The sequence below is a fragment of the Sturnus vulgaris genome, chromosome 1 (assembly GCF_052056855.1).
Source record: "Sturnus vulgaris isolate bStuVul1 chromosome 1, bStuVul1.hap1, whole genome shotgun sequence".
Taxonomy (NCBI): domain Eukaryota; kingdom Metazoa; phylum Chordata; class Aves; order Passeriformes; family Sturnidae; genus Sturnus; species Sturnus vulgaris.
Genome location: NC_142243.1, coordinates 66,775,038 through 66,788,659, shown reverse-complemented (window position 1 = coordinate 66,788,659; position 13,622 = coordinate 66,775,038). Strand labels below are relative to the sequence as shown.

The following is a 13,622-nucleotide window of genomic DNA, read 5'->3' as shown; positions in this document are numbered from 1 at the left end:
TGCCCCCAAAGCACTGCAGGACACGCACACATTTCACAACACAACAGCAGAGACATTCTCAGGCTTTGCCCTCTGTCTCACCCATGCCAGCCAGAGCTCACCATATTCCCATCCTGCATCCTTTTCTTTAGTACACCACACACAAGGAGAACAGCTGAATCAGGAACAAGCAGAGAATTGCTTTTTAGCAACATTACAAACGTTAACCTAAACAAACCAACAAGCAAAAACCCAGCATGGCAGTAATAGTGATGAAGCCATAGCACTTTATCATAATCCCATCTAGTGAGACAGGGAATTTTTGTCAATATATTTCATGCTCAGAAAATGTACTGCTCAGCACTTTGACACTGTACTAGCCAAACACATTTTATTTTATTTTATTTTATTTTATTTTATTTTATTTTATTTTGGAAAGGTTCTTTTATTTGAAAGCACATCTTGGATCCAGACCAGTGTTCTCCCATAGAAACTCCCTGACTCATTCCAATAAGGACACATGGCAATGCCTACATGAGTACAGTGCACTGGGAGAAAGCACCAAGTGTATGGGCAGAAGTCCTTGAGACAATTTTCAAGGACATTTACATGACAGAATACTAAGAACCTTTTTACAATAATTTATCCACTGAGAGCCCTTACAGATCTGGCAGGAAAAGTAATTATATCCCATTACAGGTTAGCAGTGGACACAAGCACGAGGCCTCCCCAAGCAACCAGTATGAGCACTCCCAACAACAAGGCAAATCTATTTGTAGCAAGGAGTTATGCAATAACTTACCAACTTCAAAAATATCTTCTGAAGCTGGACAGTGGGTGTCTGAGCTATGCCATGGAGTGTTAGGGTGTATACCACCGGGCAGAGTGCAGCTCTCCTTCCTCTTTAGACATCCTCAGGGTTGCACATCTCTGTGAGCACCTCACAAGTCTCTGGTCTACTCTAGATTTCATGCATTTACCCTTCTCTCTCCAAGGTCATCTTTCCATATCTCTCACAGCTTCTATAGACAACTTCCAGCCTTTCACTTTGCAAATACTTTCATCTTGCATATCAAGCTGTGTTAAAAATTTCTTTATTTGATGAACTGAAACTGAAAAGTTCTGTAAGATAGACTAACTTTCCTTCTTTGGCTGAAGAGCAATTTACACGAGGAAGGTTGTTTTTTTATATTCCACAGACCATACTCGGACATATTACTTCCTTTCTTTTTTGTTGTTTTTTTTGTTTGTTTGTTTGTTTGGGGTTTTTGGGGGTTTTTTGTTTTGTTTTTTTTGTTGTTGTTTTTTTGTGATTTATTCCAACTATTTCCATGGATATCCTTCACCTTTTTTCACTAATTGTAATTGGATTTGACCTATCAACCTACCTGTCTTTATCAAGTTACTCCAAAGTTCCTCAAAGTCTTTGGGAGCTCTGAAACCTAAGGGTTTTTGTATCAACTCAAATATTGTTAGCTGATTAAAGAAAACTTTAAGTAACAGCTCACAAGAGAAGAGCACTGAAGCACCTGTGAGGGTCAAAAGACTACAAAACCTGGAGCCAGCCTCAAGCCGAGTTTAGTGCCGACAGAGGCAGGTTCACCACCCACCCTCAGTTTTATTCCAGTAACATCTCGTGATGTTGCTCTATCACTTACCAATAACTCTAACCACATTTATTTTGTTCTTAACCTTTACTGAACTTGACAAGTTCTTTCACCCTCCAATGCTTCAAATGAAGGGAAAGGTCTTATTGTGCTGCTGTGCATGGAGACATCAGGACTGCGGGGTTTGGACCAAAGGCTGTGAAAAGCTGAGAGCTTTATGGAATTTATGCTACAACGAAGCATCACCAACTCTCAAGCAATCAGCATTTGCCCTGAGAAACCATCAATACCCTCCTGAGAAGGCTGTGGGACTGCAAGGGTGAAGCCCTGAGGACGGAGCTGCTGCTGTGGCCGGCCCACGCTGGCAGCCCTCAGTGGGCTAACAGCCTGCCACAGGAATACTTGTGTGAGATAGCCAAAGCCTTTAGAATTGGATGAGAAAGAATAGAAGGGAAGCGGTGTAAAATGTCACATCCAGACAAGAGAACAAAACAAAGGGGTTTTTTTTCCCCTTACAGCAGGGGAAAAAAAGTACTCACAGGAGCTTCTTATCCTTTCTTCCATCATTTTTTTTGTCCTTCTCAGGTTTCCTTCATGCAGGGAAATAATTCTCTCTCTGTTGACACCTTATGCAACCACAGATGTGTCAGCATGAGCTGACTGGGTGGAAATGAAAAAAAATATTTACCCCCAGCATTTCTGGGATCTGGTGCATTGCCATTACTGCCGTGATTTATCGGGGTCTGTTACACATTTTACCTTCAGCTTCTCAGTCCCCAAACGATTTTTCTCTCAAGAAACGAAAAACACCAGTGAGCTGCCCAAGTTTGAGGGAATGAAGGCAAAGGGGGAAACGAGAAAAGGGGTCTGCCCGTCCATTCCCCGTGTCCCCCCCGCCAATATCTGCTTCAAAAATGGGAATAATAAATACAATGCGGAGCAGATCACTGCTGAGGATGCTCAGGGACCAGGGATGCAGACCATGGATGCGGAGGGATGCCGGAGAGCGGCGGGGTACCTCGGGCACAGGAAGCACCTCCAGAGCCCGTCGTGGCCCGCAGCCCCGGCTCTGTCCCGGAGCCCCTGGTCCCCCGGCGGGGAGGGAGCGCAGCCGGAGGGGGCGGGGGCCGATGGCTGCAGAAATGCAGCCTCAGCAGGGAGACGGGGCTGTCAGCCTCCTGAGCACTTCCCTGCGAGGGAGCAGATAAGAGGGAAAAGGTGAATGGGAACACTTGTCACAGCAGATGGCGGCTTTGATTTGCAGAAGAAAGCGGGAGGGGGGCGGAAAGCCGGGGAGGGGCGGCCGCTCCTGCCCGCCCGCTCCCCCCGAGCCCCCGGGACGCCGCAGCCCCAGCCCGCCCTGCCCGGCTCTCGCTGACCTTCCCCGCAAACCCGGCAAGGCCAAGCCAGGGCTTTCGGCAGCTCTGGCCGCCTCATGCGCTGTATTAACGCTATGCTAATTAGCTGGAAAGCCACGCATTGATTTTCTTGAAAGGATTCAAGGATCAAATAGCCATGAATGGAGCTGGCAAAACCTAATCTACTAATGGATTTAACTTAAGAGAAATATAAAGCTCAAATAAAAATATGATTATTTGGGAGCTGCTTAACTAGTACTTATCTTTAAAATACTTTCACTGAATTTCTCTATTCCACTGAGGTGAAAAAAATACAGTCATATTTTTAAAACGTGTTTGGCCAATAGCTCTAAATAATGCCTCTTCTCTTCTTCTCTTCTCTTCTCTTCTCTTCTCTTCTCTTCTCTTCTCTTCTCTTCTCTTCTCTTCTCTTCTCTTCTCTTCTCTTCTCTTCTCTTCTCTTCTCTTCTCTTCTCTTCTCTCCTCTCCTCTCCTCTCCTCTCCTCTCCTCTCCTCCTCTCCTCCCTCTCCCTCTCCCTCTCCCTCTCCCTCTCCCTCTCCCTCTCCCTCTCCCTCTCCCTCTCCCTCTCCCTCTCCCTCTCCCTCTCCCTCTCCCTCTCCCTCTCCCTCGTGTCCCAGCTCCCAGGGCTGGACTCCACAGAAGGTGCCAGGAGGCTGCACAGCCATGCCAAGGGATTGACAAACGTGTCCCACACTAACCAGGGCTAGCAGAGGCAACACAGGGATCCTCCTCTCTCCCAGCAGCACCTGATGTAAACCATCACCAAGCCCAAGATCCCTAGCTACACGCAAGGCTCCCACTGTGGCATGTGCTGTATAAGCACAACACAAGAAAATGGACTAAAATACAGAGAAATTAGGCTTAATGGGAGAAAGGAGATGTCAGACAAATGCAGGCAGGAAGGAAATATGAGGAAATAACAGGAAAATAATAGTCAGCTGGGCAGGCATTCACTCCAGCACACCCACAAGCAGTTGTTCAGTCTTTTATAGATACCATTATAAAGGACAGTTTGAAGGCGGGTTGGACAGCAGCAATGAGGCAAGTTTGGATTCGGCTGCAGGGGATGCATCTTGAGCTCAAAATGCAGCAGGAAAGAAAACAGAGAGACACTTGTTTTAAGCTTTAACAATGCAACAGGGACGAAAACACAGAGGCTCTTGTTTGAAAATTTAACAAATGAGTAATAGACACCAGAAAATTGCCTGACTGGAGGTGGAAGCAGATATTTCATGCATACGCAGAACACGGTGGTAAATCAATGATGTTCCAACTGGGGAATCAGGCCTTGAAAACTAAGATATGTAACTGATTTCAATGCAGCATGGGAAGACAAGTAGGTGGGAGAGATCCCTCAAGGCTGACTGGCATGGTCTGCACAACAAGGCATCGAAAGCTTGGGATATCTGGCTAGGTGGGGCACCTGGTAAACAGCATGCTCCCACAGTTTCAGAAGGCCACAGAGCTCAAAAAGAAAATTTTAAAATCAAGACTACCAAAGTGATTTTGAAGAAAATTACACTGACAAATTACATCAGTCTTCTCCTAGGCATAAATACGAACTTGCAGGTCTGAACCAAGATGCTGTTTGTGCATGGAACAAAGTCAAAGCTGGACAAAATCGAAACTGGTATCAAGTGAGCAGAAATCTCAAGTGCGAGTCTTCCGTGCCATTGTATTATAAAAGGGAGTACACAAGCTGCCTTCTGGATCTCTCTGCAAGCCATTTTCTCTCAGTAACTCAAGATGTGCACAGTTCACTAATAAAAAAGATCATTATTTTAACTGTCAGCAGCAGCCTCAGCCTGTGCTGCCATTCTGTCTCACACACCAGTAACAATCAAAGCCATCCAATTTGAAATTAGCTGCCAGTCCTCAGGATGTTGGGTGTGTCAGAACAAAATCAAGCAGGGCCTCCCACACTGGGCTGGGTATTCAGTGCTTCCTGAACACAAAGGAGTATTTTCTCCATTTCAATTAACACAGTGAGCAAATCTTACTTTACACCAAACCTTTCACGTCTGGGCGATATAATAAGGTATGTTTCTATATTACTGTTCATGACATATAATCATTCTCCAAAAACTGGAGTTTGCTCCCCATGTTTGTCTGAGCTTCTATATGTTCATTGTTTTATTGATTAAACTCCTTTTAGCCACGAGTGGCTTCCATCAGATTGCACAGTTGTCAAAACTCTGAGGTGCAGGGACTTAATTTATTCACCCCAGCAGCACAATTGCTCTCTGTCCCTCAAGAAGCAAGACTGGCTGCACCATCACACAGCTCCAGGGCAATGCACTGCTCCAGGATGCCTCAGCAGGGAAAAGTCACTGCAAAAGAGTTACACCAGCCTAAAATCTGAGTAAGCCAGGGCAGATTGAATGCACTGTGTTCCTGATAATACAGTTGTCACCCTGGAATGTAATCCATCTGTTTGGCATCCCTTCCATATATCGGCCTCTTACAAAACAGTATACCTGGGGTCTCAGTGCAATTCTTGGACAACAGTAAAGCTCCAACTTTAACTTCCCCCTTTGAGCTGCTATTTTCCTCCCAAAAAATTCTTTTGGAAAAGTTGCTGCAGTATTCCTTACTCTGATAACTATGACTAAAACTGAATCCTGAGTGTGATAGCCCCAGCAAGCCTCAAATAGGTTTTGTTCACTGCAGCAAGGAGACTACCACCTTTGAGACAAACTCTAGACAGAGTACTTCCAAACAGGAAACTTCACAGCATTTACAGTCTGCACCCATCTAGTTTATGGTCAAGAGGTTATGTCATGTGAATTTTTTAAAAAATACATGTATTTTGATGTTATTAGAGGGTTATTTCATTGCTTTTTTTCACAGATGGTTGGTGGTGCTCACAAAGGGACCATCACAGTGCTGGAAAACAATGCCATGAAAATGCTCATGTTGTTCAGCAACTGTGACTCCTATTTCGTGGGACTTCAGGTTTTGCAGACATTTGGCTTTCTCAGGCTCAATCTAAATCCAGGTTTTGGAAGACAAGAGCTGACTGCACATGAAATCAAAACGATAATGGTGGCAGGAAATAATTGGGGGAGATGGCAAAAGTGATGCTCGCCATCTGGATGGAGGGAAGCCTTGCCCTTTGTTGCCCGGCTGGAGAAGGCCTCCTGGATTTCCAGATGCTTTTGAATGTACCAGTGGCAGCGGGAGCTACGAGTGTTTATTTCCCCTTCTCCTATCTGCTTGGTGAGGAGATTTCAACCTCTTGTCCTGTTGGACTGTGTCGCCATTGTCTGTGCTTTTCTCATCTCCAGACTGGATTGCTGCCATGTGGTCTGCTCAGCTCTACGTCTGAGGACCACTCAGAAACTTCAGCTAATTGCAGTATGCAGCTGCCTGCTTGCATATCCACATTTCAGACACAAACCATAGAGCGCAGATGGCACACAGGCTGCGCCAATTTTCAGTTCATTTCCAGGTGCAATTCGGGCCTTAGTTTCTAAATTTCCTTGTGATTTGAACCTGCTCATCCCACAGAAACTACCTCTGCTTACTAACGCTAGGTCCACCATGGAGATAAGTTGGCGCCTTTGAACTGGAAGTCCTTGGAACAGCACATTTGGAAATGGCTTTGGTTATTTTCTCTGAAGAAGATGGCCCACACTCTTGAATTTGCTTTCTTGTGTGGCAAACCTTCAGGGCATGTTGCAAAACTTGTCTCTTTTGTTAAGCTTTACTTTAAAATATTGGGGTGGGCTGGGAAGGAGAGGTTTTGATGAGGACACTTTTACTTTCATTGTTGTCATGGCAGTATAATTCAGTAGGGAATATGAGATTTGATTTGTTTATATTTTAACTCAGCTAACGAAATCTAAGATTGTGCACAGCATAAATGAAATCAAATAAATAATTGCAATTGTTTCAGGCCAGCGCTGTTTATTGGAGAGCCAGGAAAGGAAAGACAAGAACACTGAATTTCCAGAAAGGATTAAGTAGGTATGGCCAAACAAAAGGGAGTTAAACAGGCTACCTCCCTTAGCAGAAGCTGTGGGATTCCACAGATAAGTTCCTTGCAAGGGGACTCTTGAGGTCTCATGTGTCCTTCAAGCTCATTTTGAGACCTCACTGCAATACGTGGCTGCCATTGGTCTAGAGAGGAAAGGACAGAGACATTGACCAAGACACACTGAAAAAAGAAAGGAAAAGGGAAAAAAGGAAAAGAGAAGAAAGAAAAAGGAAAGGAAAGGAAAGGAAAGGAAAGGAAAGGAAAGGAAAGGAAAGGAAAGGAAAGGAAAGGAAAGGAAAGGAAAGGAAAGGAAAGGAAAGGAAAGGAAAGGAAAAGGAAAGGAAAGGAAAGGAAAGGAAAGGAAAGGAAAGGAAAGGAAAGGAAAGGAAAGGAAAGGAAAGGAAAGGAAAGGAAAGAAAAGAAAAGAAAAGAAAAGAAAAGAAAAGAAAAGAAAAGAAAAGAAAAGAAAAGAAAAGAAAAGAAAAGAAAAGAAAAGAAAAGAAAAGAAAAGAAAAGAAAAGAAAAGAGGGAAGGGAAGGGAAGGGAAGGGAAGGGAAGGGAAGGGAAGGGAAGGGAAGGGAAGGGAAGGGAAGGGAAGGGAAGGGAAGGGAAGGGAAGGGAAGGGAAGGGAAGGGAAGGGAAGGGAAGGGAAGGGAAACAAGCACCAACAAAGCCTGGGGTGCAAAAACAGAACACAACAAAAGAGATCCTGAAGCCTCCTTTGTCAAAGAACTATCCTATTTTTCCTTTTCTTCGTATTTTAGTCCCCTATTTGTGTAACCATTTCTGCTCATTTTCTCAGGTTCTTTTCAGCTGGGTTCAAATATTGCAGATTTGAACTGAGCAGGCAAACTAAATAATGCTTCCAGAGCAGAAATGAAAACTCCTAAAAAAGAAGAGAGGCAGATTGCTGAAAATATCCAGATGATAGAGCTGATTCTGTTGAAAAGCACATGTATATACCTGTACACAGACACATACAGGTAAATAGCTCATGATTTCTCAAAGCATTTCTTTGTGTAACTCCACAGTCTGGAAACACAGCTAATCATTTTATGGACACTTGTATCCCTTTTTAGCTAGAGATCTGTGTATATTTTTATTGAATAAACCAGTGATAATTCATGATTGCTTTTAGGTACGCAATGACAGTTGTAGTATTTCGATTTCTGTAGCCATGTGTGGCAGAGCTTCTTTCCTAGAGCTTACAGGACAAAACCATGGACAAAACACACTGCAGAAATCACTTCAAGACCCAGGAAAGGAGAGAAACCCAGGGCCCTAAAGAAGGTAACCAGGAAAGAGCAGGATATGTCAGCTCTTTGGGGATGTGCTTTCTTTACCTAAGAAAAGCTTTGTTGAGGGAGTCTCCAGTGGCATAAAGAGGACTGAAAGCTGCCTCAAACAGGCAGAAGAAGGTTTGGTCTTTTTTCCTGTGATGAGGATTGGCATAGTTCTGGGAGAAACAGGTTTGTACCATCTGCTTCCCCCTCTGGTTCAGAGGCGAGGCAAAGGACAAGAATGCCATGCACCACTCTTGGCAGCCTGATTTACAGGAGACCAATTTAAACTTTTGCCAGTAAAGTGCTCGCACTGCTAGATCATCATGCCTACAGACATGGTTATGTCTGTGAACAGACCGACAGAAAAGGGTAAAGGTGTGCATCCAGGGGTACACATTTTGTGTTCCAGGCCTTTTTAGCTTTTGTGGGAGTTGAGTAACACCATTTTTTTATTATTATTTTGGGGTTGGTTGGGGTTTGTTCTTTGATTCTCTTGTTAGCTCTCGCTAAAAGCTGAAAAATTTCTCAGTTGCACTAACTCCATTGCCAAATCTCACAAGTTAGTCACCAATAATCTCAACATCTTCAACAGGTTCTTCCCTAAAGTTAGCTTCAAAGTTGGTTTGTTCTTCAAACTCCAGGAAGAGAAGTGTGAGTTTGTAACTCTGTTTTTATATGTGCAGCTCTCCATCCTAAGGAGCCAGTGTGGTGTCACTAACTCAAATTCACTCAATCATGAGTTCACATCCTACAAGTGCAGAACTCAGTGGGATGAAAGGAAACACTGCAAGCTGGACTTGTTACATCAAGAACAGGAAACCAGCTCTACATTTTGCAATCAGACTACATCTTGCCAATACAGGCTTCTGTGAAAACTTCCACAGACGTACCCACCAGCAGGACAAAGGCAGGAGGCATTTCTTGCACTGAGGGGCTTGGCATCTGCACGACCCTGAGGACTGCAGCTGAGAAATGACACCTACCTGACAAGGTAATTTTGGGTGCTATCTGCATCACCCTCTTTAGAAAAGCAGAATTGGAGAGCACTGCAGAAGGGAAAGCTGTTGTTTGAAAATCTCACAGTCCCCACTGTGTGCCAAGAGGCACTGTCAGGAGAGCACCAAGCAGGTTAGGGCAGGAGGCTTTCCTGGGGGGCAGAGGACACTGCTGGAGATGCAGCTAGCCTGGTACAGCTAGACCTGCCAAAGCTGTCCTCCTGCACCAAAACCCTGACTGCCACCCCCGAGCCAGAGCAAGAATGGAAATATTACAGCCTTGGCAAGAGAGGACCTTGTCTGGAGGTTGGTATGAGTCAATCGTGAGGGTCTTTTGTGTGTGTGCACGTACATGTGTGTGTGTGCATTTACAGAGTGTGCTGTCAGGGACTGATTTTCAATGATGCAAGTCTCCTCTAACTGATAACACTCTAAATAACAGGTGAGTGACTCCTGGCAAGAAGGAGATTGTCTGACCTCATTGTTTGCCTTTTTTCCCCTCTCTTTGTTCTTCACAAATAAAGTTTTTTAATAAACTGAAAGGTCCTCCGCTCCTGCCTGATGATAAAATGAAAGGAACCAGTGAGGTATGGTACAACGTGGCAGCAAAAAAAGAGAAGCTCATCAGAAAATAACAAAGGTGCAAGTTAAAGATAAGGCAGCTGTCAGAGATTAATCCTGCTGGCCTGATTGTTTTCTTTAATACCAGGGCCTGCAATAGCAAGCGATAAGTTTGCTGAGTAATTTGGTTTTTGGTGAGGAAAATAAAATTCAGGTAGGCCTCATAATTGATTTCCTTTTCTTAGTTTTCTAAACATTAAAACCAAAACAAAACAAAAAACCCCAACCTCTGCTTTGACTACACTTTGCTTTTTTCAAATTTGCTCCAAGGCTGTGAGCTTTCCCCAGCCCAGGTCTGCAGGAAGACAAATGCAGGGAGGGCAAAGCACTCTTTCTTTCTCCAGCATCCTCCTGGGAATACTTTTGTTTCATCCTAAAGCCTAACTGCATCTCTTGCACATGATAAATTCTGCCCATTTTTTACTTCATTTTACTGTCTGAAAGAGGGCAAAAATGTGAGGTGGAGGAAAGTGAGGTGGTGGAAAAGGAAATTTCAAAAGAAAGTAGGTGCTGCCTGTCACCAGTGGGTTACCTGGTACCTGGACATGGCACTGGTCACCATCTGCAGAGGAGAAGTGCAGCAGGACAGTGTGGTACTCATGGGCTGGGGGAAAATCACTCCTGCTAAGCTGTGGAGATTATCCAAGGGGGTCATTCTCTGGGCTCACCATAGCAGCACATGGGGCCTCCTGTCTGGTCCCTGGCCTGGATGTGGAAGGAGAAAGAGGAGCCAGCAGGAGAGGTCATGTACCATGTTGTGCTGGTGAATATTCACTCCTCACCCAAACCTTCCTCTATTAGAGAGTCACACAGCCAGCTGTCAGGAGGCCAGGCACTCCACATGCAGCAGTTCTGGGAGGAAACAAGAAAGAGAAGAGAAAAGAGAAGAGAAGAGAAGAGAAGAGAAGAGAAGAGAAGAGAAGAGAAGAGAAGAGAAGAGAAGAGAAGAGAAGAGAAGAGAAGAGAAGAGAAGAGAAGAGAAGAGAAGAGAAGAGAAGAGAAGAGAAGAGAAGAGAGAAATCTCTCCAAATCAGGAAGTTTGTCACAATGAGGCAGAACCACTCTCAAGTTAGAAAATTACCCTGAAAGAGAGACAGCAGGAGTGTGAGTGTGCATGTGTGTGTGTGTTGGTGCATGTGTGTGAACAGGAGGCAGCAGAGCCTTAGTTATAGTGACAAAATGAACAGCCCCCGGGATGCTCATCCAGCAGCTAATTTCTCATCTTATCTATTATGTGAATGAGATGGGAAAACAGTTTCCTGTTTTTCACAGATATCACTAACAAGAAAGATACAGAACAAATTCCCTTGTAGGCCATGCAGCCAGCTCCAGCCACAGACTCATTTGTTTCAATGGAATGAATAAATGCAGTTAGGGACTGCCCATTGATGGGGAAAAAAAAAAGTCTGTAAAGCTTTCTATAGAAGCAAAAAAAGGTACTGCCACCACCTCCAAAACAAATGAAGAGCTTGGCACACATTTTTCTCGTCGTGCATTGACAGCACACATGCAGATGCAGGCTTTTGCAGCACACAAGCACACACACTTAAACCTTGCCATTTCCCTTGTTGAAAACAGATATTTCTAGTGTTATAATGCAACATCAGTGCTACTTGAAAAAGGAACCCACAATGAAGGACTTCTTTGCCCTTAGAGAGCTTCTAAAGGTCTTCCACCAGTTGTAAGAGCAAGAAGTGATGGGTGTGCTGAGCCACCAGTCCTCAGCACACCAAGTTTAGGGTGAGGATTTGGAAAGAGTCTCATGCTAGGGTCAAACGTAGGGACCACACCAGCTATAGTAAAAACAGGCTGTCATGAAAGAGGGCCATACATCTCTTTTAAAGCATAGACCCACAGAAAACCCTATGGGAACAACAAACAAACAAATTTCTGCATGTGTCCACAGGCAGTCAGTGGCTGCAACTACAGCTCCACAAGCCTGTGACAGAATGGAAAGTGTAATATCTCGTTTGCACTTTTCAGGCCAATTCTGCCAATTTTGTGTTGATGTTCATCTCTTTACTTTTCCCAGCAGAGGGAGCACCGGGCCAAAGTGCAGAGAGGCAGCGACCCACAGAAGGCCACTTAAAAAGTTTCCTTTGTCTTGCTTTTCCTGCCTCAAAGGCACAAATGGGAGTAGGGGGTTATGGGAGGACCCAGCCTCCTTGCAGACTGGGCACCTTCTCAAAGACCAGTCCCATCCCAGCCCCTGGCTGGAGGGAGAGCAGGGCTGGGCAGGAAGAATGGCTTTTGACCACTTCAGGATAGGATATGCACAGCTGCATTGCACCATGCACAGGTGCCCAACTGTGCAATGGGCCCTGATCTCCACTCCCAGTGTCCCAGCTGCTTCCCTGCTTCTTAAATTTTAACTCTTGTCACTCCTGCTCTTTTATTCCTGCCCTAGAGGCAGCTGGAGCTTTCTGCACTCCTTTGGCCTCTTACCTGAAGTGGATGTTCTGATCCACTGCAGCTGGGGGAAAAGGGATAGGTACCTGATCCCTGCGTTTGACCCATAGCCCAAGTGAGTACCAAGTGTGCCAGGCATCCTTGCCTGCTGCCTTTCCATTGCTAGCAGAGAATGAATCCAGATGATGCCCAGCATCAGAGGCTGGATGAACAAAGGGGTGGGTAAACAGCTCACAAAAAGAACATAGAGAAAGAGAAGTGGGAAGTGGAGGAAGAGAAACCTGAAGAAGGTTAAAAGAAATGAGAAGAGACAAGTCTGGTACTTTGGTACGCTAAAAAGAGATGCTTCAGTTACACTGCAGCAAGGCATTAGAGTAGGAGAAATGAAAATAAATTCAGCCTACAGTCCTAATGAAGTAAATTCCAGAGTGGGCTGAGACCTTAACTGATACAAATGAGGATCATTATCTTCACTCTGCTATCCTGTTCAGCACAGGGCAAGGAGTGCAGAGACAAGAGGGGACAACCAAGGATGAGATGAAGTACAACCCTGCCACCCTGCTGCTGTCCTGTGATGAGGAGCCTCAAGCAAAGGGCCAACAGCAGCACTCTCTGTGAATTGTGCAGGCCATCTGCACGCCTCAGCCATCTTGTGGTTTTTCAGCTCTTGGTCCAGTCAGTAGGAGGAGGGCTCCTGGATGCCAGGCTGGCTCTCTGGAAGGATGGGTTGTGAGAAGCTTTGTGTTGTTCCCATGTGTGTCCTGACAGGACATTTGCAATATCAGCCACCTGTGGAATAGGCTTCTTTGGTTTCAGCTGTCTTCCTCTGCCTGGCAATGCCCACTCACCTGTTGGGGTCAATCCTGGTGCCCTGGAGACTGGGTTGAGCACTGTGAGATAAGAAACAGCAGGTACAAAACAAAGTGCTTTTCACCTGCCCATGATTAGTGTTTGTACCTCCACCCCCATCCTGCTAGTGGGATGCAGACTCCTGGGAGCAGCCAGGGAGAGGTTTCAGCTGCCACCAGGCTCACCTGGGAGCCCACCTCTCCCACCAGCCATCCATCTCCTCCTGACAGCAATGTGTGGCCACTCTCCCACAGACCCGTGATTTATGTGGTGTGGAACTCACCACCATCAGAAATTAAAATGACACCAAGAGTTGACACATCCAACATTAAACCTAGAGCCTTGCTGCCCTATCTCCTAACCTTGTCTTCTTCTGACCTCTCCTTCCACTCTTTACTCTCAGAAGGAGCAATGAAAGCTACACAGAAATATGGCAGAAGCTTTCTCTTGGTACACTCCATCATGATATTTACATGTTAATATTTCATAATATTTCATATCATATTTAATATTGACATCA

The 13,622-nt window shown here is 45.1% G+C and overlaps 1 long non-coding RNA gene across 1 annotated transcript in view; it reads left to right on the top strand.

The window, feature by feature from the left end:
* The window catches only part of LOC148225271 (uncharacterized), a 78,248-nt gene extending 71,388 nt beyond the window's left edge, over positions 1–6,860 (top strand). The window contains exon 4 of the long non-coding RNA XR_015805083.1: positions 3,584–6,860. This is a non-coding gene — a long non-coding RNA (uncharacterized LOC148225271). The remainder of the gene's footprint in view (positions 1–3,583) is intronic.
* The last annotated feature ends 6,762 nt before the right edge of the window (positions 6,861–13,622 follow it).